The 24355-nt window shown below is 39.9% G+C and overlaps 1 protein-coding gene across 5 annotated transcripts in view; it reads right to left on the bottom strand.

Annotated features, from left to right (window-relative positions):
* LOC143147646 (protein FAM135A) overlaps positions 1 to 23953 on the bottom strand; it is a 59905-nt gene extending 35952 nt beyond the window's left edge. For 3 of the 5 annotated variants that reach the window (XM_076313079.1, XM_076313131.1, XM_076313120.1), the window contains exon 1: positions 23165 to 23953. The gene's annotated coding sequence lies outside the window, so the exon portion shown is untranslated. Of the gene's footprint in view, positions 1 to 3571; positions 3643 to 5328; positions 5424 to 23164 lie in introns of those variants that run through there. The other 2 variants (XM_076313093.1, XM_076313104.1) reach the window with 2 other exon arrangements.
* Positions 23954 to 24355: the final 402 nt, after the last annotated feature.

Raw genomic sequence — 24355 nt, 5'->3', positions numbered from 1 at the left:
GGAAAATAGCGACGAAGAAGAAAGATAGAAGTGGCTCTTTGTGGTAAATTTCGTCTGTAGAAAATTATGAATCGCGACGTGCATATTTATCATTTTTGCTTTATTTTCGCATAATTGTTACGAACGACAAACTTTCTTTTCGTAAAGAAAGTTTTCATTGGAAACGTTTGTAGACGATAATCGAATCGAACGTAGAAAGAATGTATAAATTTTCGATCGAGAAAGAGCAAGTCGGTCGAGTAATATTTCTTATCTGAAAAATATTATTTTATCCGGTTGTCCGAGGAGAAGAATTGATAGCGGAATTATCTGTTTGTAAGAATCTTCTTGGCAACTGTTTCCTATTTTTTTCATCCACGGATCTGTGATACCGTCCGTTGCCAAAAGCTGATTGCACGAAACTTGTTTATAGTCCGAGAGCGTTAATGCTTATCTTTTCATCGACGATACGGAATTGTTCCACTCCGAAATGAAAATATTTCACGCTGGTTTTCGTTTATATTACAGTAGCAACGGTTAAACGCTCCGGAGTGCTAATAATTAGAAATATTCATTTCAAAGGATTAATTAAACGGTAACAGGGTGAAATGAATTTTACAACGTAGAAAGATTATATTATCACGCTACTTCGTTAGTTCGCATTTTCGCTGCCTGTTCCATCCAGCAAACAAATCGATGCAACAGCGCGATCAATTTTTTAAACATTTTTCAATAATTCGAGTAAAATTTTGAATAATTGGTAGAGACGAGCGTAATTAAATTTTACGAATTTTAAATATAGTCGACCCGAACGAAACGATCGATAGTCCCTCGCGAATGAAAATAACGGCTTGAATTTTCTTAAATGTTGGAAGGAACTCGTTTCTCGGAGAACGGTCGTTCCAGGCACTTAGAAAAGTTAAATTCTTAACCTTGTTTGCGAGTAATTATTAACAATTTCAATCGGGTTGATTATGTTTAAACTTCTTTTTCTTTACTCCGTAAGCCCCAAGAGAGCCTGGAAAATCTCGTCTCAATCGCATAGAAGTTTAATACACATTACAGAGAGCCGGATTCACTTTGCCAAGTTTTTTTTTCTCACCGACTATTCAACTGTTTTTTTTTTAATTCAATACGGCGGATAACGCAACGAATATATATAGAATTACACAAATAACGCAATTATACTTAATCTGTGATTATTCGAAAATTTGTTAAAAGAAAATTCAACATCGTGGGCCAATAGTATAATAAATAAGCACAGAGTAATACTGAATCCAAAATTAAGTTACGATTAGTAGAATTAAGGTTAATTAAAAGTTAAGGTTGAAATTAAAAGAAAGAAAATATGAAAAGTGACGTTAAAAACAATTCTTGATTTTTGTCAAGAATTTCGAAAACAGTCATGCCACTGGAAGATGAAATTATCTCCTTCATTAATTACAAATAAAACGAAAAGTTCAATTCCAGACAGTTAAATATTTGAGAACTCTCGCACAATTTAAAAAAACCCAAAAAAGAAATCGTTTCACGTTTCATTTTATTCGTTATTCATATTCGTACTATTTCCCCCAAAACGTACCATGATTAATCCCAGACAATTGTTCCATAATTCAAAAATTCCCTAACCCGATCAGTCTCGTCTTTCCTTTAGAAAAAGTTGAAAAAAATCGTTCCAGCGTTTCACAATTTCCGTTATTAGTATCCACGCCATTTTGCCTGAAACGTGTAACTATTCTCAAAAAAAAAGAAACTAACCACTCTCGTCGCCCTATCACCGTTTACGCGTAATGTTTTAATCTATAGTGAAATATTCGAACACCTAATCACGAGCCTACGAGTCGTGCACCCTCGACGAGTTCTTCAAAGAAGCTCCGGGGGACAAATTTGTTGCCCTGCAGGGTTCACCAAACTAGCTAGAATTATCTTTTAAGCGTCTCATCACTGTCCGCCTGCCAGCCGGTTCGGCTCCACCTCTTGGCAGGAGAAACGCGCGTATTTGGTCAGACGTCTAGACACTTCCATCTGAGGGGCATCCACGTTCGGGCGTATCATCCCGAAAGACGAGCAAAAGGGAAAGTATTCCTTATCTCTGACCGAAGTCTACATCTCGCGTGACGAATCGACGCACGAACTTCACCGAGTACCACCGATCCGTCGTTTTCAAAGCCGAGCACTAAGAAACTGTACACGCCCACGTACTGGAACATCGTCCAGCGTACGAATTACCGGAAATTTTATCGTACGCGAGAATCAATTTGGATCGTTGCCTGCGTCGCGGTCAATGTTGTAATTGGAGATTCACAGAACGTTTATTACGTTCGTTGGAGGAACCCAGATGGCCTACACCGAGGAAACAAATGATGGTAACTGATGCACTAGACTGGGTGTAACAATTGAGTGGGAATTTATTTATTGTAACAATTGTGTTGTTTATTGAGAATAATATGATTGTTGGTGCTTTCAAGTATTGGATTTGTTAGAAGGTTTTCGATTGTTATATTTAGGACCTTGGTAATATTACGTACACTTGTGTGTGTGGATGAAGAGAGAGATATTTGTATAGAAGTATTATTTAATGGATTTTATAGAGACTTTCGTTGATATTCAATTTCGTTTAACGTAATGAAGTAGTGTGTTTGATATTTGTAGAAGTGGAGAATTTTGTTTACGATTTACGTAATGTGTAATGCAAGAAAATTTCATATTGTGAGATTCGTTACGTTCAAATAAATACTAACTTACGTTAAAATAACGATTAAGTATTTAAACAATAGAAAAATTCGCGGTTATGTTGTAGTAAATACGAATCATTGTACGTATCTGTTGGTTATAAGTTTCTTTGGAAATTTTGTCGCACGATTGAGATAAGAAATACAGTTCGAGCGAGAAAATACTAACAAGAAAGATTGTAAATGTAACGATGTACGTGTGGTTTTCTTTGACGATTCCGAGAACGACGAAACTCTTAATGGAAAGGCTTATCGTATTGCAACAATTGTGGATAACGCGCGATCGTGATAAGGTGACAGTATCTGGACAAACGGAGGCATGCTAAATGCGAAACGTTTAAATAGATACGATTGACGTTCGTATCGTGAATCCTTCGTTTCGTGCGAACTGAGTACGAAAGATTACTGTACACGTGTATGTTAAATCTGCTGATCGAAAATCGATGTCATCGTTGAAATTTCAATTTCAATTAATTTAGAGAGCGAAAACGGTGAGTAGTCTGTCTATAACCGAACATCGTCAATTTTCCAAAGATTTTTTCCTCGAGGTCTTCTACTCACCTCGAGGATGGAAAAATAATCGATTAAAATATTCTCTGTTCATCTCTTCTATTTATATAAAAAATATATAACAATTGTTTTTTCACGTCGAAACAAAAGAATTATTTTATTTTACTTTGACACGAAACAGAAACTGAGAAATATTTCTGCATTCAATAATTAGAACGAATCCTTCAATTCAATTTAATATTCTCTCGCAATAAATTTATACCAACTCTTAGAATTAAGTTGATACTCAATCGCGATAAAATAAAACAAAGTCTTGGACGCAAGTTTCCATCTAATGATAATTTTATTACCGTGTTACACGCAGCTCTACCGTGCAGTAATATTTCTCTACGTATTTAACGTCCAGCCAGCACTCACGTCGGACACCTTAACGAAAGATTTAGTTATTCCACTACGTTCACAAGTGTGTAAACACAACTTGTCCCCGGTAGAGTTTAGCAAGTACGCCTGGCAAGGTTAGAGATACAAGTTCCGTTATCACGTTTTATCAGTCAGCAACAACACTGCGCGCGATCAAATAAGTACGTTTCGCATTCCACTACAAAGGGAGTTAGTTCGTCCTTTTAATCTGTCTGTCCACGTCTTGTACTTCGAGCAACTATTTGCTTTTATGTAAACTCTTAAGAACTAATACCTCTAGTATACGCAAAAAGGAACTTTTGAAAAGTGAATTTCAAGTTTCTATCTAGAAGAAATCGTACGTGGAATTTTCACTGGAAAGTGTTCCGTTTGTTCCAGATCGAATGTCTTGGAAACTATTATTAAAAAATGAGATTTCAAAGATTAAATATAAAATTTCAAAAAAAAATTGTGCTTAGAATTTTCACTGGAAAATATTCCGTCAGTTCCAGACCGAATGCTTTGACACTTATAAAACAATAATATTCCAAAAATTTACTTTCAAAATTCTCTATGAAACAGTATCAAGAATTTCCACTGGAAATGTTCCATTGATTCCAGGCTGAATATCCCAGAAACTTTGATAAAAATTATTAAAAAAATAAATTCCAGAATTTGACTTTCAAAATTCTCTACGAAAATTCCAGACTGAATATCTCATAGACTATTAAGAAAAAGTATTTAAAAAATGCGTTCCAAAGATTGAGTTTTAATAGTTTCTACGAAATCGTGTCAAGAATTTTTATTGGAAAATGCTCCATTGATTCCAGACCGAATATTTCAAAAACAATTAAAAAGAATAAGATTTCAATAATTGAATTTTAATATTCTCTAATTTCTCTACAGAATTATCACTGGAAAATGTTCCAGTCTGAATATCTCAAAAACTATTAAGAAAAATAAAATTTCAAAGATTGAATTTCAACATTCTTTACAAAATTATACACCGAATTACCACTGGAAAATATTCCATCGATTCCAGACTAAATATTTCAAAAACTATTAAAAAGAATAAGATTTCAAAAATTGAATTTTAATATTCTCTACAAAATTATCACTGGAAAATGTTCCATCGATTACAGTCTGAATATTTCAAAAACTATTACGAAAAATAAGATTCCAAAAATTAAATTTCAATATTCTCCACAAAATTATACAAAGAATTATCACTGGAAAATATTCCACCGATTCCCGACTGACTATTTCAAAAACTATTAAAAAGAATAAGATTTCAAAAATTGAATTTTAATATTCTCCACAGAATTATCACTGGAGAATGTTCCATCGATTCCAGTCTGAATATTTCAAAAACTATTACGAAAAATAAGCTTCCAAATATTAAATTTCAATATTCTCCACAAAATTATACACAAAATTATCACTGAAAAATATTCCATCGATTCCCAACTGAATATTTCAAAAACTATTAAAAAGAATAAGATTTCAAAAATTGAATTTTAATATTCTCTACAAAATTATACACAAAATTATCACTGAAAAATATTCCACCGATTCCCATCTGAATATTTCAAAAACTATTAAAAAGAATAAAATTCCAAAGATTCAATTATTAATACTCTCCGCAAAATTATACCGAGAATTATCGCTGGAAAATGTTCCGTCGGTTCCAGACCGACTGTCAAGTTACCTGTCAAGTTACATTATCGGAGTCGTTCCATCGTCGTCCTCCCAGCGACCAGAATAAATTTCCAAAGCTCGATCGTTCATTTCTGGGGCATCCTACACTTGCCTGCGTCGCGATACCGACCCCCCAATGTGTAGCACGTGTAACACGAAGTATCGTCCAGGCGTAAATGTAGCACGCGTACAAAAGCAGGACACGTGTCCACGTTATTTTCTAGCCGCGATCACGGAGCCAATGAACCTGTGTGGTTCAACAGCCACGCTGAGCGTGCTCGAGAAGTTTCAACCGTAAGGCGATAAAACGTGGTTTATTGCAACGCGGGTCCGTGCACCAGCCCCGTGGTCCCCGCCATACCTCTGCAGCCCTTGTCACCGCGAAAGCGTATCGGAGACTATTGATAGTGATAACGACGCGCACCGCGTGTAGACGCGCCAGCTGCGGGGGAATTTTTACCGAGCGTCGCGACGCGCGCCGAGTAAGACGATATCGCGATTCCAAGCTCGAACCTCGCGTTCCTTTTATCGCCGACCGGATAATCCGGCGGTTAATTGCGGTAATTAACGGTGGCTCGACGCGGGTGGTAATGTTTTACGAAAAATCGCTGCTCGAGGAGTCTACCTACCTTTTATAGCTTTCAAGAGTTAGAGGATATTATTGAGACTTTTTTTCTTTTTTAGTAGAAACTACGAGAAGTGTTGTAACTTTACGCGCTCGTTTGTGTTTCGTCGATCGTACGGATTTGTAAATAATCGATCTCGTAAGATTCTTATAGTTGCAAGCATTTTGTTCGTGAATCTGTGAGGTTACAATAGTTTGTTTATGTTCCGATGGCTGGAGAAATTGAAGAATATTTGAGATTTTTTTCTAGATTTTGTGCCTTGTTGAAGTATAGAAATTTTCTTGAATATAATTAATTTGCTTTTTTGTAGTAATCTGATTTTCTTCTCATTTTTGATAGTTATTTCCTATTTTTGTTACGTGGGAATTGTTTTGCAGGTGAATATATTAATATTTGAGTTTATACGTTTTTCTTTGGTTTTCGTTGAACAAATTTTTGTGGATTATTAAATCGATACTTTGTTAGTAACGATCCAAGCTATAAGGACGAGTACGCTTTAAACAAATTGTGTGTTCTCTTCTTTGTGTCTTTAAATAGTATTTAAAATGTTAATAACTTTGTTAATTCACAACTGATGAGTTAACAAAAAGAGATGAAAACAATTATGTATCGTTATCGAGAAACTTAATTATCGAATTTTTTCCAACTAGGTACAATCGATTACTAATGTTAATGACTTTGTTAATTCACAAAACAAAAAGGAGATTAAAAACAATTATGTATCATTATCGAGAAACTTATTTATCGAATTTTTTTTCAACTAGGTTCAATCGATTACTAATGTTAATGACTTTGTTAATTCACAAAACGAAAAGGAGATGAAAACAATTATGTATCTATATCAACAAACTTACTTATCGAATTTTTTTCCAACTAGGTACAATCGATTACTAATGTTAATGACTTTATTAATTCACAATTGGTGAATCAACGAAAAGGAGATGAAAACAATTTTACATCTATATCGAGAAACTTACTTATCGAACTTTTTTCCAATTAGATTCAATCGATTACTAATATTAATGACTTTGTTAATTCACAACTGGTCAATCAACGAAAAGCAAATGAAAACAATTATGCATCTATATCGAGAAATTTACTTATCGAATTTTTTTTCCAACTAGGTTCAATCGATTACTAATGTTAATAACTTTGTTAATTCACAATGGGTGAATCAACAAAAAGGAGATGAAAACAATTATATATCTATATCGAGAAACTTACTTATCGAATGTTTTTCCAACTAGGTACAATCGATTACTAATGTTAATGACTTTGTTAATTGACAACTGGTGAATCAACAAAAAGGAGATGAATGCAATGATGTATCTATATCGAGAAACTTACTTATCGAATTTTTTTTCCAACTAGGTACAATCGATTACTAATGTTAATGACTTTGTTAATTGACAACTGGTGAATCAACAAAAAGGAGATGAAAACAATTATGTATCGATATCGAGAAACTTACTTATCGAATGTTTTTCCAACTAGGTACAATCGATTACTAATGTTAATAACTTTGTTAATTCACAAAACGAAAAAGAGATGAAAACAATTATCTCATATATCGAGAAACTTACTTATCGAATTTTTTTCCAACTAGGTACAATCGATTACTAATGTTAATGACTTTGTTAATTGACAACTGGTGAATCAACAAAAAGGAGATAAAAACAATTATGTATCTATATCGAGAAACTTACTTATCGAATGTTTTTCCAACTAGGTGCAATCGATTACTAATGTTAATAACTTTGTTAATTCACAAAACGAAAAAGAGATGAAAACAATTATCTCATATATCGAGAAACTTACTTATCGAATTTTTTTCCAACTAGGTACATTCGATTACTAATGTTAATGACTTTGTTAATTGACAACTGGTGAATCAACAAAAAGGAGATGAAAACAATTATGTATCGATATCGAGAAACTTACTTATCGAATTTTTGTCCAACTAGGTACAATCGATTATCATTGCCGCGCTACGAATGTATTCTGACCCAGTGCGCGTCGCCTAATATCTGGTTTGCTCAGCCACGTGCTCAATGTCAGGGTCCGTGTTCAATTCTCGGGACGGCCATAAATTCGACAAAAGCCAATAGCGTCGAGCTATCTGGTCGACGATGATGGAAATGATGAATCGTTTCGGGTACGGCGTTGTTTATCTTTCGAAGCCATCCGAGGAACAGTAACCTTATTTTAATCTTCTGTTTGAATTAAGTCTTCTAAACAAGATAAGAATCTATCGTTGAACCGTCCCTAAAATTATCTCTCGTGGAATTTTAATAAACATCGTCCATCAGTGTATTTGGTAATCGACGATACGTCGTATACAAAGTACAGTAATCTCTAATACTTGGAATCAGAAGTAAAAGCAATCGTCGCGCATAAATAGCCCAACCATCGTCACGAGAGGATTATCTCTGCAACAACATCGCTGTTAAAAACTGAATTCGGTGTAAAATTATAATCGATCATAATTATGAAATACAAAAGAAAGGAAGGCAATACTCGTTATTCGTTAGCAAAATTTCATGTCCTGTGTTCTTCAAAGAAAGACAAAAACAGTAAAATGATGATCCTCTACAATTTTAGCTACAGTGCATCGTGTTTTGTATTATTATTCACATTGCTCCACAAAAATTATGCAATGCAAAATATGTAAATGATCTACAAATTGATTCATGGCTCTTTTGGAAGATTGTATTATTATCCATCGACAATAGTCGCTAAATATCGTTTAAATATAAATCGACGACCCATCGGTCTATAATCCTATTTTAAAAGATTCTGTATACATGGATACTTTTAGCAACAATAGTCGGTAAACAACTAAAAAATAAATCGTTTATTCGACTACACATTCTACTCGATGTCTCAAAAAACATTAATTCGCAAGGTCTGATATTTGTCAACAGTTTCCCAAAATAATTATCTTAAGGTCAATCTTAGGACTGATCAACATAAAATCAGAATGGATAAAATTCGAGATCTTTTTTAAACATTTTCTACCGTGTTGATCAATCGATAGACAATACAACCGACTAAAAAATAGAACTTTAAAAAGAGATGTCGAGTCTTGTCCAATCTAAACACGACCATAAATTATCCCTTGTTTACTTTTCATTGTACCAACCTATCAGTAAAATTTATTGCTATATGATTTTCAATTAGGACTTTAGATTGTCCTCACTAGGCAACTTTAAGTTACTCTAACTCACTCAACTAGCACCGTACAACGTTTGTTAAATCAACCAACTATTACATGGAACCAATCCTTAAAAAGAGACGTCGAATCTTGTTCAATTTAGACCATAAATTATCCCTTGTTTACTTTTCATTGTATTAACCTATCAGTAAAATTTATTGCTATATGATTTTCAATTAGGACTTTAGATTGTCCTTACTAGGCAACTTAGGCAAGTTACTCTAACTCACTCAACTAGCACCGTACAACGTTTGTTAAATCAACCAACTATTACATGGAACCAATCCTTAAAAAGAGACGTCGAATCTTGTTCAATTTAGACTATAAATTATCCCTTGTTTACTTTTCATTGTATTAACCTACCAGTCAAATTTATTCCTATATGATCTTCAATTAAGACTCTAGACTATTCTCACCAGGTAACCTTAAGCTATCCCAACTCACTCAACTAGCTTCGTACAACGTTTATTAAATCAACCAACTATGACATGGAACCAAATCTTAAAAAGAGACGTCGAATCTTGTTCAATTTAGACCATAAATTATCCCTTGTTTACTTTTCATTGTATTAACCTACCAGTCAAATTTATTGCTATATAATTTTCAATTATGACTCTAGACTATTCTCACTAGGTAACCTTAAGCTATCCTAACTCACTTAACTAGCTTCGTACAACGATTGTTAAATCAACCAACTATGACATGGAACCAGACCTTAAAAAGAGACGTCGAATCTTGTTCAATTTAGACCATAAATTATCCCTTGTTTACTTTTCATTGTATCAACCTACCAGTCAAATTTATTCCTATATGATCTTCAATTATGACTCTAGACTATTCTCACCAGGTAACCTTAAGCTATCCCAACTCGTACAACGTTTGTTAAATCAACCAACTATGACATGAAACCAGACCTTAAAAAGAGACGTCGAATCTTGTCCAATCCATAAATCATCCCTTGTTTACTTTTCATTGTATCAACCTACCAGTCAAATTTATTCCTATATGATCTTCAATTAGGACTCTAGACTATTCTCACCAGGTAACCTTAAGCTATCCCAACTCGTACAACGTTTGTTAAATCAACCAACTATGACATGAAACCAGACCTTAAAAAGAGACGTCGAATCTTGTCCAATCCATAAATCATCCCCTGTTTCTTTTTCGTCGTGTGAATCGTTCGTTCGGGTTTGTCACTGTTCGAAGTTCACTTGGGAGGCAGTCTTAGACAGTACGTCTCGCGACACACCCTGCAATCTCGTCTGGACTTATCGCAAAACCGATACACCGGGCGACCGATAACCCAGTTTCGATCGACGCGTCCCGCACGCGTCTCGGCTGGATTCGCGCGCGGAATCGCCGGGGCCGAGCCAAGCATTCGTGGCACTCGCAGACTAATCAGCGGGCCGCAACGAGCCAAGAATTTATCACGTAGCGACGTGGAGCCCCCCCTTGCCACCTGGTTATTCACGAAACGCGTCAACGACGGTGCGGAACCGACGTCGCCCACTCGCCTTGGATTATTCATCGAGATTCTTCGGGGAGAACCTCGCCCTTCGATCGAAATCGAACAATACGCGTGCGTGGTCCCTTCCTCGGTGTTGCACGTGCACGCGCCGGTTCACTGACCACGGCTACCTCTAGGACTGATGCAATACGTATCGATGATGTCCGAGCGATTCGATTCTTTGGGTATTTAGTATATAATAGTTTAGAAATATCCGCGTTTCTACTTTAGAGTGAAGTTTATTTTGAGCGAATGTGCACGTGTCTGTGGCTAGTGATAGGAGTGATGAAATACGTATCAATGATGTTGGAGCAATTCGATTCTTTGGGTATTTAGTATAGTTTAGAAATATCCGCGTTTCTACTTTCGAGTGAATTTTATTTTGAGCGAATGTGCACGTGTCTGTGGCTAGTGATAGGAGTGATGAAATACGTATCAATGATGTTCGAGCAATTCGATTTAGTACATTTTGGAAATATCCACGTTTCTATTTTAAAGTGAACTTTATTTTGAGTAAATGTGTACATGTTGGCGGCTAGTGATAAGAATAATCGAATATGTATGAGCATGATGTTCGACAATTCGATTCCTTAGGTATTTAGTACGTTTTGGAAATATTCGCGTTTCTACTTTAGAGTGAATTTTATTTTGAGCCAATGTCTGCGGCATATGTCTGCAGCTAGTGATAGAAGTGATGCAATACGTATGAGCATGATGTTCGACAATTCGATTCCTTAGGTACTTAGTACATTTTGGAAATATCCACGTTTCTATTTTAGAGTGAACTTTACTTTGAGTAAATGTGTACATGTTGGCGGCTAGTGATAAGAATAATGGAATATGTATGAGCATGATGTTCGAGCGATTCGATTCCTTAGGTATTTAGTACATTTTGGAAATATCCACGTTTCTACTTTCGAGTGAATTTTATTTTGAGCGAATATCTGTGACTAGTGATAAGAGTGATGTAATACATATGAGCACGATGTTCGACAATTTGATTCTTTAGGTATTTAGAACGTTTTGAAAAAATCCACGTTTCTATTTTCGAGTGAATTTTATTTTGAGCCAATGTCTGGGGCATATGTTTGCAGCTAGTGATAGAAGTGATGCAATACGTATGAGCATGATGTTCGACAATTCGATTCTTGAGATATTTAGAACATTTTGGAAATATCCGTGTTCCTATTTTCGAGTGAATTTTATTTTGAGCGAGCATGCACATATTCACGGAAATAATTCATCGTTCAGGGAATGGACATCTGCTCGCGCGATTCGTCCCTATCTTTGGGTCGATTCATCGATTTATGTTCTGGCTCTGGTTAAGTTGGTTTATAATACACTCGACTCTCCCTAATTATAGTGCTACCGGAACTGTTGATTTTTAGAATTCCCCTATCAAGTATCGGATAGTGCGTACAGAAATAATGTGTCCGTGTCATTCTTTGACAGGTGTCACGTCCCCTTTCTTCTCACACGTAGAAGTGTCTTTACTTACATATAGAAAACAAAGAAGAATAAACAATGGTGGGGACGCAACTCTTCTTAAAGGAGAAGTCCCAATTGTATAGAGACAATAATTAGAGATTGTCGATTATAGTGACAGTATTATTTGTCGATGTATTATGCTAGTTCTAAAGTACTTCTTGGACGTTTCGTTAGTTTTCAAGTCATCTTCAATTCAATACGAACATTATCTACAATTATTATTCAATTTTTGCTCACACCTGTAACAATCGTTACACGTTCAATTTACACTTACAGTTTAGCAATATTCACATTAAACCAAACACGACTCGAACACTGAAAAGTCAAAATGTCCAATAGCTTCAATTCATCTTCAATTCAATACGAACATTGTCTACAATTAATATTCAATTTTTACTCACACCTGTAACAATCGTTACACGTTCAATTTACACTTATAATTTTACAGTATATTCACATTAAACCGAGAATGACTCGAACACTGAAAAGTCAAAATGTCCAATAGCTTCAATTCATTTTCAATTCAATAGGAACATTGTCTACAATTATTATTCAATTTATTCTCACACCTGTAACAATCGTTACACGTTCAATTGACACAATATTCGCATTAAATCAAACACGACACGAACACCGAAAAGTCAAAATGTCCAATAGCTTCAATTCATCTTCAATTCAATACGAACATTGTCTACAATTAATATTCAATTTATTCTCACACCTGTAACAATCGTTACACGTTCAATTGACACTTATAATTTTGCAGTATTCACATTAAACCAAACACGACTCAAACACTGAAAAGTCAAAATGTCCAATAGCTTCAATTCATCTTCAATTCAATAGGAACATTGTCTACAATTAATATTCAATTTATTCTCACACCTGTAACAATCGTTACACGTTCAATTGACACAATATTCGTATTAAATCAAACACGACACGAACACCGAAAAGTCAAAATGTCCAATAGCTTCAATTCATCTTCAATTCAATACGAACATTGTCTACAATTAATATTCAATTTTTGCTCACACCTGTAACAATCGTTACACGTTCAATTGACACAATATTCGCATTAAATCAAACACGACACGAACACCGAAAAGTCGAAACGTCGAATAGCTCGTTTAAGATCAATAGTAATTCTCTATTTACTATACCCTATTATCGGTAGCATCGATACGGTATTAGTCCCATTGCTGACCGCGGTTCGATCGAAGTGGAAAATGACCGTGCTCGGTCGGACTGCTCGCTACGTGCTAAGGTTTCAATTTGGATAAGAGCCCGATCCCGATCCGCCAACCCCGCGCAGAGGACGCGGATTTATACGACACCGTGAACGAGAATCCGCGCGATTGGCGATCGTCGAGAAATCCACGATCGAAGCGAACTTCCCCGAGTGCTCGAGATAGTAATGTGTCAATAACCGAAACGCTCGCGTTTGTTCGATAACCGAGGTACCTCGAGGCTTACTTCTCGGACGGATCAGCTATACCGCGATTTCGTTTCTCGTACTTTCTCGAATCAATTTTCTCCGACCTGTTTCAAACACGTCACGTACCGTTTTTAGATATTTCTGGCAGAAAAAGTATTTGCAACACTAATCCAATCCGACCCCCGGGTTCGATCATCGGTGTGATTCTAATATGTACGTGCTGGCCCGCGACTCGCGACAAGGACAATTGTCTTTGGCAAAGCGGTAAACAAAACCTTCCGTCGAGATTGTATTTTTAACGTTTCGAACCTTGGATTTTTGGCCATGTTTGGAAGCGGGATAAACAGAGGAATTAAACGTAGAAATATCTAATAACGAAATCGAAGGAAGAAACATTGGATAATGATGTAAAGAGATATTTAATGTAAGAATTAAAGGTATATGTAATAATTGAAAGAAGAAATATTGGATAATGGAATAAAGAGATGTTTAATAAAGATATTAAACAAATATGTAACAATCGTAGAAAGAAACATTGGATAATGAAGTGAAGAAATATTTAACAAAGAATTCAAAGAAATATGTAATAATCGAAGGAAAATACATTGGATAATGAAACAAAGAGATATTTAATAAAGGTATTAAACAAATATGTAATAATCTAAGAAAGAAACATTGGATAATGAAACAAAGAAATTTCCATTATTTAATAATGGAATTAAGGAATGTGTAATAATAGAAAAAGAAATATTTAAGAACAAAATGAAGAAATATATTAAGTAACTGAAGAAAGAGGTATTCGATAATAAAATTAAGAAATATGTAATAATCGAAAAGGATATATACGGTGATGGAATGAAGAAACGCGTAAAAAGCGAATAAGGAAATATTTAACGATCGAGGAGAGAAATATCTTGATAAATTGACAACTGTCACGCGTAAGCGCGCGAATATAAATTTGATTCTGAACGAAGAAAACGGACCGAGAGCGGTTGTTTTATCGAACCGGGACGAGATCGATTTTCGCGTAATTTGACAGAATCCGGTAGCGAGGAGTTTCAGGCGAGGAACACTCGGTTCGTCGAACCGAATCGAATACTCGGCGGTTCGAGTAACAAATTCCAAGTACTCGTAGCGTTCTCGGTACTTGAAATCGTTCGAGTACTCGGCTCGAGTACGGATATTCGAGTACTCGCGTTTCCCGAACAGCGGAACAGTTCTAATGCGCGGTGACCGCGATTGCAGTGGAAAATGACTGTGCTATATCGGGCGAGCGATCACACGCCACCTTTATTAAGCAGGGTCGCCGGTGCATTAAAATAATTTCGCATAAATATTTATGCGTGGATATCCATTCGAATGGAATTGTTCCAGACGAATCGGTCGATTTCATTGTTCCTCACGTTTGAGAAACCGAGCCCCGCGGCGGCCGACATCTCGGTGATAAATTTCTCGCTACGAAGCGTCGACCTGTGTCCCAGAATAAAATAATTGCGTATGAATATTTATACAAGGTAATTATTTCGAGTTGTATCGGTGGAACAACGATTTCTATTCGCGAGAAATTATTCCGTACACGGTACACGAATTTTTGCTTCCATCTTCGAACAATTCTTCGAAAAACCGTACGGTCTGTTTAAACTTTGCTCAAATTGTTCCGAGAGTTCTGCTGTGTTAACTATAACAGGATCAACGAGTATATTGTTTCGCGTTATGGATGTTACAGAGAATTAAATTTTATGATCGTCTCGGCGGTAGAATATTAAGTGCTATGCCAGTGGTTTTGATACGATGAAACGATAAACACGTCGATAATTAATTATGAAAATTTCAATATATATTTCAGTGTCTTGATACGAGTATAAGTCGACGTATCGGAAACTCGATGTGTGCTTCGACGAATAGTGATAATTATTCATTCCAACGACCGATAAAAATATTTTTGTTTATCCAGGTTCGATTAAAGTTACGTTGGAAAGAAAACTTGTTTATTGCCAACGAATAAACGAATTGTCCATTGTGTTTTTTGGAATAAAATTGTGCTCGGTGAGACGATACAATGGAAGTCTAGGAGGCAGTAGAATAGGACACTCTGTGTTCAGACGTTCTATTGTAGGCGATTTCAACCAGGATGAAGCGATCGAACAATATCTTGTTATCAGGGATTCTTAACTTGGAACCGATGTACATTTAGTGTGGTTTTAAGATTTAAAAATATACACGCTTGTCGTGATTTAAAAATTCAACGAAAAAGTAGCAATCGCGTGCATAGCTTACTTTATCGAACACAAGCTCTTCAGTATAATTTATACCGTCTTGTATATAATTTACATATACAATTTATATTTTCACCATATACATATAGATCGTTATATTCGCATAAATCGTTCGTATCAAACGTTATCAATTTCAACCCTGCTTAAAAGTTGCGATTCCTTATCTCCACACCGAGTGTTATTTACCTCCTGTCGGTCACTTTCTTCGTTTACAAATTCAACAATCTTCGCGTTCGCACAATATTCGACACGCTTTCCGAACTCGACGTTCCACGTCCGCTTCGCAATACTCGAAAGCGTAACAACCCCCGCTCCGCGTCAAACTCCGCTGATCTATTTTCTCTCCCGGAGTGTAGTGGGGGGATTGAATTTCATTAAAAAAAAAAAAAGAAAAAAGTTAACGAGACGTCTCTGTCACCAGATTGCATCGCACCGCGACCGTGAACTTAATTCGAGACGATTGCAATCTGATTTTCAACAGAGAAGAGAGGCGGCGGGGAAAGGAGGGGGCGGGGGCGGTTGGATTCTCGCAGTCTCCGTTGGATCGAGCTGGAAAATAAACCCCCGACTCCGGGTCCAATCTTCTCGGTTCCACGGGTGACTTTTCACCTGGAAACCGAGTCGATCCGCTCGACGGGAGATCAATCGAAAAAATCCGTCTCTTGCGCCTCGGCTGGTCGTCTAATTAATTTCAAACTCCACGAGTCGGGGGCGACGGAGGCGGTAGCGGGGGAGGGGCGTAGGAAAGGTACGAGGGACGCTCTCTTCCCGTTGAAAATCGTCGAAGCCGGTTCGCGTTTACGGATGGTCGATTTCGCGCGTCAAAAGTCCGCCCGAGCGACAATAATACGGCGACCCTCGCTAAAACACACGGGTCCCGCGAGGTACGCTCGATCTGTCGGCTCAAAAGTGTGCTCCACATTCGTGTGACCTTTTCCAGGGCCGGGCGGTGAAATGTCAGGGTGCCGCGCCGCGCCACGCCGCGCCACGCCACGCCACGCCACGCCGCGCCACGCCACGCCGCGGCCCGTTTCCCCCACCACCGCGGCGCACCACCCACCGCCACTCCCCCCGCCCACCCCGCTACCACCGCCTCTCGCTATCTTTCCGTCGCGATATGCAATTTCGGGCGATCGGCCGATCCCTTAATCCCAGGGAAAGGAATTACGCTTCGAGTCGGCCATTGAATCCGTCGATGCTACTCTTCCAACCCTCCCCCACCATCGCCAATACTACCCCCTCTCTCTTCCCATCGGCCAGTAATGGGAAACTATTCATCCCGGCAAACGAGATGCTAATAAAGCAACCCCTCCGGGTAAGAAATAAAGAACGACGACGAACAGAGAGGAGACATTAAGCCCCGATAATGGATTCTTATGTTCGTCGAAGCGTTTCCCCGGACGCTTCCGTAATATTCATTTCGCCATATTGTTACCCGGAGAGTTCCCCGGCGCTTCCGTCGCGGCGCGACCAGGCCAGGCGGGCGGGTTCCCGGGTGGTGTTACGGGGCAAGAAACTTTCCATTCCTTAATGAGAAAACAGCCGGCATCCGGGACCGGGGAAAGGGGTCGACGGTGGAGGGGGTTTGGCATCGAGGGGGTTTCCTCGCGTCGAAAAACGAGCGTTTGGGGATTTTTGTGTTTTTTCTTGCAGTTTTTTTTTTTTTTTTTTTTTTTTTTTGTTTCGCTTCGGGTAAACGTCGAGATTGTGTTCGAGAGGACGAGTCGTGAATTTTTCCGTGCAATTTCGTGGAACGACGATGGAGTTATCGATGGGTTCGTATCTCGTGAGAGTGAGATGGGGATGGATAAGTAGATAGATCGATGTATCGATAGATGGGCAGATAGTTGGACCGATGCATGCATAGATAAATAAAGAGATACATGGATAGATGGATAGATGGATAGATGGATAGATGGATAGATGGATAGATGGATAGATGGATAGATGGATAGATGGATAGATGGATAGATGGATAGATGGATAGATGGATAGATGGATAGATGGATAGATGGATAGATGGATAGATGGATAGATGGATAGATGGATAGATGGATAGATGGATAGATGGATAGATGGATAGATGGATAGATGGATAGATGGATAGATGGATAGATGGATAGATGGATAGATGGATAGATGGATAGATGGATAGATGGATAGATGGATAGATGGATAGATGGATAGATGGATAGATGGATAGATGGATAGATGGATAGATGGATAGATGGATAGATGGATAGATGGATAGATGGATAGATGGATAGATGGATAGATGGAGAGATGGAGAGATGGAGAGATGGATAGATGGATAGATGGAGAGATGGAGAGATGGAGAGATGGAGAGATGGAGAGGTGGAGAGATGGATAGATGGATAGATGGATAGATGGATAGATGGATAGATGGATAGATGGATAGATGGAGAGATGGAGAGATGGACAGATAGACAGATAGACAGATAGACAGATAGACAGATCGACAGATAGACAGATAGACAGATAGACAGATAGACAGATAGACAGATAGACAGATAGACAGATAGACAGATAGACAGATAGACAGATAGACAGATAGACAGATAGACAGATAAACAGATAAACAGATAAACAGATAAACAGATAAACAGATAAACAGATAAACAGATAAACAGATAGACTGATAAGTAGACAGATAGACAGATAGGGAGATAAATAGTTAGATGGATAGATAGGTAGTCAGATAGATGGACAAATAGGGGGAGGGAGAAAGGTGTCGTTTATCTATCGAATAGGCAGAAAAGTTTGATCACGTTTCGAAGAAAAGGAAACATAGAACCGATGCAATTTATCGAACATTTCGAGAGATACGTGAAATAATAAGTTCCGAAACGACCCGTTTTACCTGTTTCCTTTCAATCGAGCGGTAAAATTGCTCGCGCGCATTAAAACACGACCAAAGGTTTTCGACGATCCAGTGTATACGATAGCGATGATTTTATATTTTCCACGTCCAATAAATGAAGCGAAAACAATGAATCTGTGACTCGTTACCAAGAATATACAGTTGGCCTATTTAATACGTTCCATTCGCGCGCGGTTAAAAGCGTGCATTGTATTAAACGAAATTACTACGGTTTTGCAATCGAACGGTCGTAGTGTCAGTATTATCGCGATGCTGTACCGAAAATGTTATCGTAATCGGTGACCACGATTCGGCGATTAGAATCGATACATACGTATAGATTACGATTCCGTCCTAGTGTCTATCTCGTTCGAAGTTTTGCATTTTATAAAGAAGTTTATAATATTTTTCGATAATCCTGTTTCGTGCAAAAATTGAACGATCATTTTATACGTAACCAAAATTCGAGAAGAAAAAAACAAAGCTTGCGCATCTTTATCGTTTTTTTTTTTTTTCGAATTTTGACTTACTATTTTAAAAGCGTTCTTTTGAAATCTCTTTTTGAAACTTTTTTGAAACTTCAAGAAAGTGCAAGAAAAAATCAATTTTTCGATTTCGTGTTTACTCGGTTACGAACGATATTAGTACGTATTTTTATCGAGGTGCCATAAGACGAGTACAACGAGGATAATTATGAAAATGGAATATATAGATCTTCGTTGGTTATTCAAGCCGTGAATTTTAATATTATCTTCGAGTAAACGAAATATTCGAACGGTAAATTTAACACAAGTTAAACAATAAAAAAACGAGGAAAATGTAGAACACGGACCGGCACGAAAAAGAACGAATACGATCTTGGTATAAAGAGCTTTTAGAGGAACTTGTATCTTGACGAACAATTTATGTACAACCGATTTCAAAATACACCGAAAATCCGTATTTATTAAATGGTATTTACCAATAATAATTCAATTCGCAAATACAGTATATTTAATTTCACACGTTTAATTACATTAAACTTTAATCCCGAGTAATTTATTTCATCATAAATTGGAGATCGGATTTAAAATCAAATAATTCGAATACAAATTTTTGAAGTAAATTTTCTCGCATCGATGGGGTGGTTCCTCCACTTGGCTCTTTCGGGCATAGTTGTTAAACATGCAAAATGATTCAAAATGACAAAAATTGAACAGATTATTCAAATATTTAATTATGACGCGGAATATTAACCCGATTCTTCACGCTTGACAAAAATTCCACTGTACATATGCGTGGAACTTATTACAACACACTACCCTCTAAACAGTTCAAACGAGTCTACGATTGCAAAGACAAAATTACCGAAGACAATTCTAAAAAGAAACTAACCATCTTCTATAATTCAAATCTGTCGGACAATACTCTCAGTAAATAATTAATTCGAGTAAATTCTATCCAATACAAATATAATATAAAATTAAAACATTGTCTACCTGCTGAGAAGAATAGTTAAGACGAGAAGACAAAGACAATTCTAAAAGTATCTATAACACAAATCTGACAAACAATATTCTCAGTAAATAATTAATTCGAGTAAATTCCCCCGATACAAACACTACATAAAATTAAAACATTCATCGACCCACTGTGCCCTCCAGAAATCTAAAAATTTAAAAATACAAAACTCCTATAACACAAATCTATCAGACAATACTCTCAGTAAATAATTAATTCGAGTAAATTCTATCCAATACAAATATAATATAAAATTAAAACATCGTCTATCTGGTGAGGAGAATAGTTAAAACGAGGCTACCATTATAAAAACACAATTACCAAAGACAATTTTAAAATTATCTATAATACAAATCTGACAAACAATATTCTCAGTAAACAATTAATTCGATTAAATTCCACCCGATACAAATACTCTTCGGTTGTTCGAAAAGTAATTTCGTACTCTTGGTAAAAATAAAACACGATTCTTTTAGAGTGTATAAACATTTTATCAAACAATACATTCCCCATTTTGTAAAACGAAATGACTCTCCGAACAATCCAATACATAAAATTAAAACATTCATCGACCCACTGTGTCCCAGCGAAACCCAAAAACCAAAGAGAAACGCGGAGCACGATTCCGAGAGAGGACACGAGATTCGTTAAAATCGGCGTCCAACGATTCTCGGTGTTCCCTCGTTAGTCCGTAACGTCACAGAGAGGAAGAAGGGTGGGGAGAGAGGCACGAATCGCTCGAACCCAACGACAACGACGACGACGACGACGACGTCGACGACGTCGAATCGAACGCGACGCGGATACGCTGGACCCGTTTTCGTTCCCCTTTCTTCGAAACGTCACGAGTGTAAAAATATTGTCGAAGTCCTCGAGAACCGGGTGGCCTGTTTCACGATCGATCCCCCGTTCGATAACGACGCGTCACTCGCGCAATCATCTGCGCTTAATCTTATCACGGTTCCTGAACCGGGAAGCCGCGTCGCGGACCTAGCTAGCTGGCTGGCTGGCTAGCTAGCGCCCGTGGCGATCCACGTAGCGTCGTGGTCGTGCTCGTCGGGCCAGGGGGGGCCATTATCTTCCACTCGAGCGACCGTAAGCAGGAATCGGAGGGGGATGATCGATCATTCTTGCGAAACAGCGCGACCGGCGGATATCGACGGTGCGCGTAACCTTGCGAAATTATTGAACGTCCCCCGTCCACCGTCACCGTGGATCCGTAGACGGTAGTCGCATTCGTGGAACGACCTCGGTCACGATCGTTTCGACCTGTACCCGGATACGTATTTCTTCAACGTCGCGGGAATCGGGGCGGGAACGTTGCATCCGCGGGAATTGAATCAACGCGGCGGAGCTTCGTTGATGGAGATGACGGAAAACGAGACAGAAAGTGCGACGGAGAGAGATACAGAGAGAGAGAGAGAGAAAGAGAAAAAGAGAGGAAGGGTTGGTTGACGAAGGGAGAGAAAAAGCTGAAATAGGTGGAGTAGAAGCAAGAGGAAGTACGAGCTGGGCTAGGGGAGGTGGAGTCGGGGGTGTAGCCGTGGAACGCGAGAGGAAGAGGAGGAGGAGGAGGAGGAGGAGGAAGAGCGAGCACGGTGGGGGATCAATTTAGAAGCCGTGACTCACTCGACACGGTGACGTCGTTAGCGCACCCCTTCCGCCGGCCCCCGCCCCGCGCCGCCTTGTCCCCAGCGTCGCCCCTAAAAGGAAAAATGGAAGGGAAAAAGGAAAGAAGGAAAAAAAAAAAAGAATAATCCGGTCACAACTCTCTCTCTAAGCGAGAACTAATCGAGGCCAGTGCACACCGCACGGGGCGAAGAACGAGCGTGGAGGGGAGAGAGGGATGGAACGGAGAGATGAGGGGAGTGGTGGGGGAGGAGGCGGAGGGATGTTCTACTCGTCGGGCCGGTCGACGCGGAGGAGCCTCGAGTATTATTTCTGGTATTCACGTGTACCGCTGTTATCCGACGAGAGGAGAGGAGGGGTGAGAGAAAGAGAGAGAGAGAGAGAGAGAGAGAGAGAGAGAGAGAGAGAAAGAGGGAGAGAGAGAGAGAGAGAGGAAAGAGAGTCGGTAACGGAAAGGGCACACGAAGTCATCGTCGCGCGCGATAACATTGCTGGGCCCCTCGTTACGTCCGGGAGGAGGAGAAGGAGGAGGAGGAGGGAGGGGAGAAAAGCTCGACCGTCGGTGCCGAGTTTTACCCACGTTCCCGTGTACTTCGCGCGCCGGTGACTCCTGTTTACCAGCGTCGGGGGTTGGGAAAGCGAGAGAGAGAGAAAGAGAGAGAAAAGGACAGAGAGAAATAGCCTAAGAGAGAGAGAGAGAGAGAGAAGGAGAGATGGAAGAACGAAACGCGCGCGAGAGGCGAGAAACAAGGCAAAATCCACGGTCGGAGGGCGGCGGAGGTAGGGGGAGGCGTGTAAAACGAGGAAGAGGATGCGAAAAGGGGGAAGTGTATCCCAACGCATCCTCTCCCCCGTCGCCCACCGAACGAGCGTCCCCTCGTCCCAATTACCGTGCCCATCGCGCGCGCATACACACACCGCCTCGTCGTCCACGCTCCGTAATTTGCATCCGACCTCTATTTCCTTCGCAGCCGTCGAATTACCAACGTCCCTGCCGAAAGCACCTGAGGGTGGTCGAGGAACACCGATGTTACCTACCCTCCGCCCCGTGCACCGATATCCCACCCACTGAACCAACAGCGACGAGGGGATGACACGACGGTGATGACGATTCTCGTCGATCGTCGAACGCGCGTTTCGTCCCTGCGGGGTTACTGCACGAGGTCTGACAACGAAACGAGAAACGCGAACGAAGAGACACGAGAGAGAGAATTGAGAGAGAAAAGATAGAAAAAAGAAAAAAAAATTGAAACCCGTTCCCACGAACGCAATTATTGTTTTACTCACGGAGCGCACGAGCCTCTACGGAGGATCGGGCGGCACTCAGGTTGCGAGACGTCGACCGTTGGATCGTCGACCGACGAGCATCCTAGACCGATCAAAGTCACCGGTGCGTGTCCCTCCGCGGAGTCCTGGCGTCGAGGACCCCGTACGATCCACCCGTTGTCACTCCGGCAACACCCACTTTCTCCTCTGGCCTCGTAACCTCGAGGGCCACTTTTCCTTCTTTCCCTCGCCACCGTCGTCGAACGGAGGCGCAGCACCACTCCGTAGTATCGGCACCACCACCACCACCACGATGCGATCCTCGACTACCTTAACGGGCACCACCGCGGACAGGAAGCAACCACCAACGCCACACCGCCACTACCACCGCCACCGCCGTCGCGAACAGGCAGCAGCAGCAGCACAGCAGCCCGTCGTCCTCGTCCTCGTCGTCGTCGTCGTCGTCGTCGTCGTCGTCGTTGTCTTCGTCGTCGATTTTCGTACGACCGTGCGAAAACGACCAGTATCCCCGCGGCCTCGTTATTGCGCGGCGTTACGCGGGATTTTCTTCCCCCGTTGTGCTCGGTGTACGCGCTACGCCTATATCGACTCGGACCCCGTAAAATAATTCATCGACACTCGGCACGGGACGACGCGACGATCTATCGTCTCCCCCTATCGTGACGACGTTATACCTCCCGGCCACTCCTCGGCGGTTTACGCGAACCAACGATAACGACGGAGAGAGACAACCCTCTCGTACCGCGAGCCGTACACGCGGCGAGCCGAGAGCATGGGAGACACGATAACCGTGCGCTCGCTGCGGAAACGCCACCGTGAGCTGGCCTGGCCTATCCTACGCGCCTGTCTGCTCTCCCAAGCCTCGAACGCCGCCCTCCTTGCGCCCCGCCGCGGCGCCTTCTGGCCACTCGCGACAGCAATATATGGGCGATCGTGACACACGCGTGCCCGTGACACGTCCCAGCATGCGCCCTTCTACGCGCGCCTCGTACATACCGCACGCGCCCGCTCCGAGTACGGCCTAATTCGCTCGGCCGGTCGGTGTCGCTGCTTGCCACGCGCGGGGGTCTAGGGAGTTTTCTCGTTCCGGGACACCCGGCAGGACCACGCGACTCGATTCTCGCGAATATCCATTGAGTGTCAATTTTCCAGAATTTTCGCCAAACAACCGCCTCAACGAAATCCACCGAT

This window comes from Ptiloglossa arizonensis, chromosome 1, assembly GCF_051014685.1.
Source record: "Ptiloglossa arizonensis isolate GNS036 chromosome 1, iyPtiAriz1_principal, whole genome shotgun sequence".
NCBI classification, from domain to species: Eukaryota; Metazoa; Arthropoda; class Insecta; order Hymenoptera; family Colletidae; genus Ptiloglossa; species Ptiloglossa arizonensis.
This window is presented reverse-complemented; position numbering and strand designations above follow the sequence as displayed.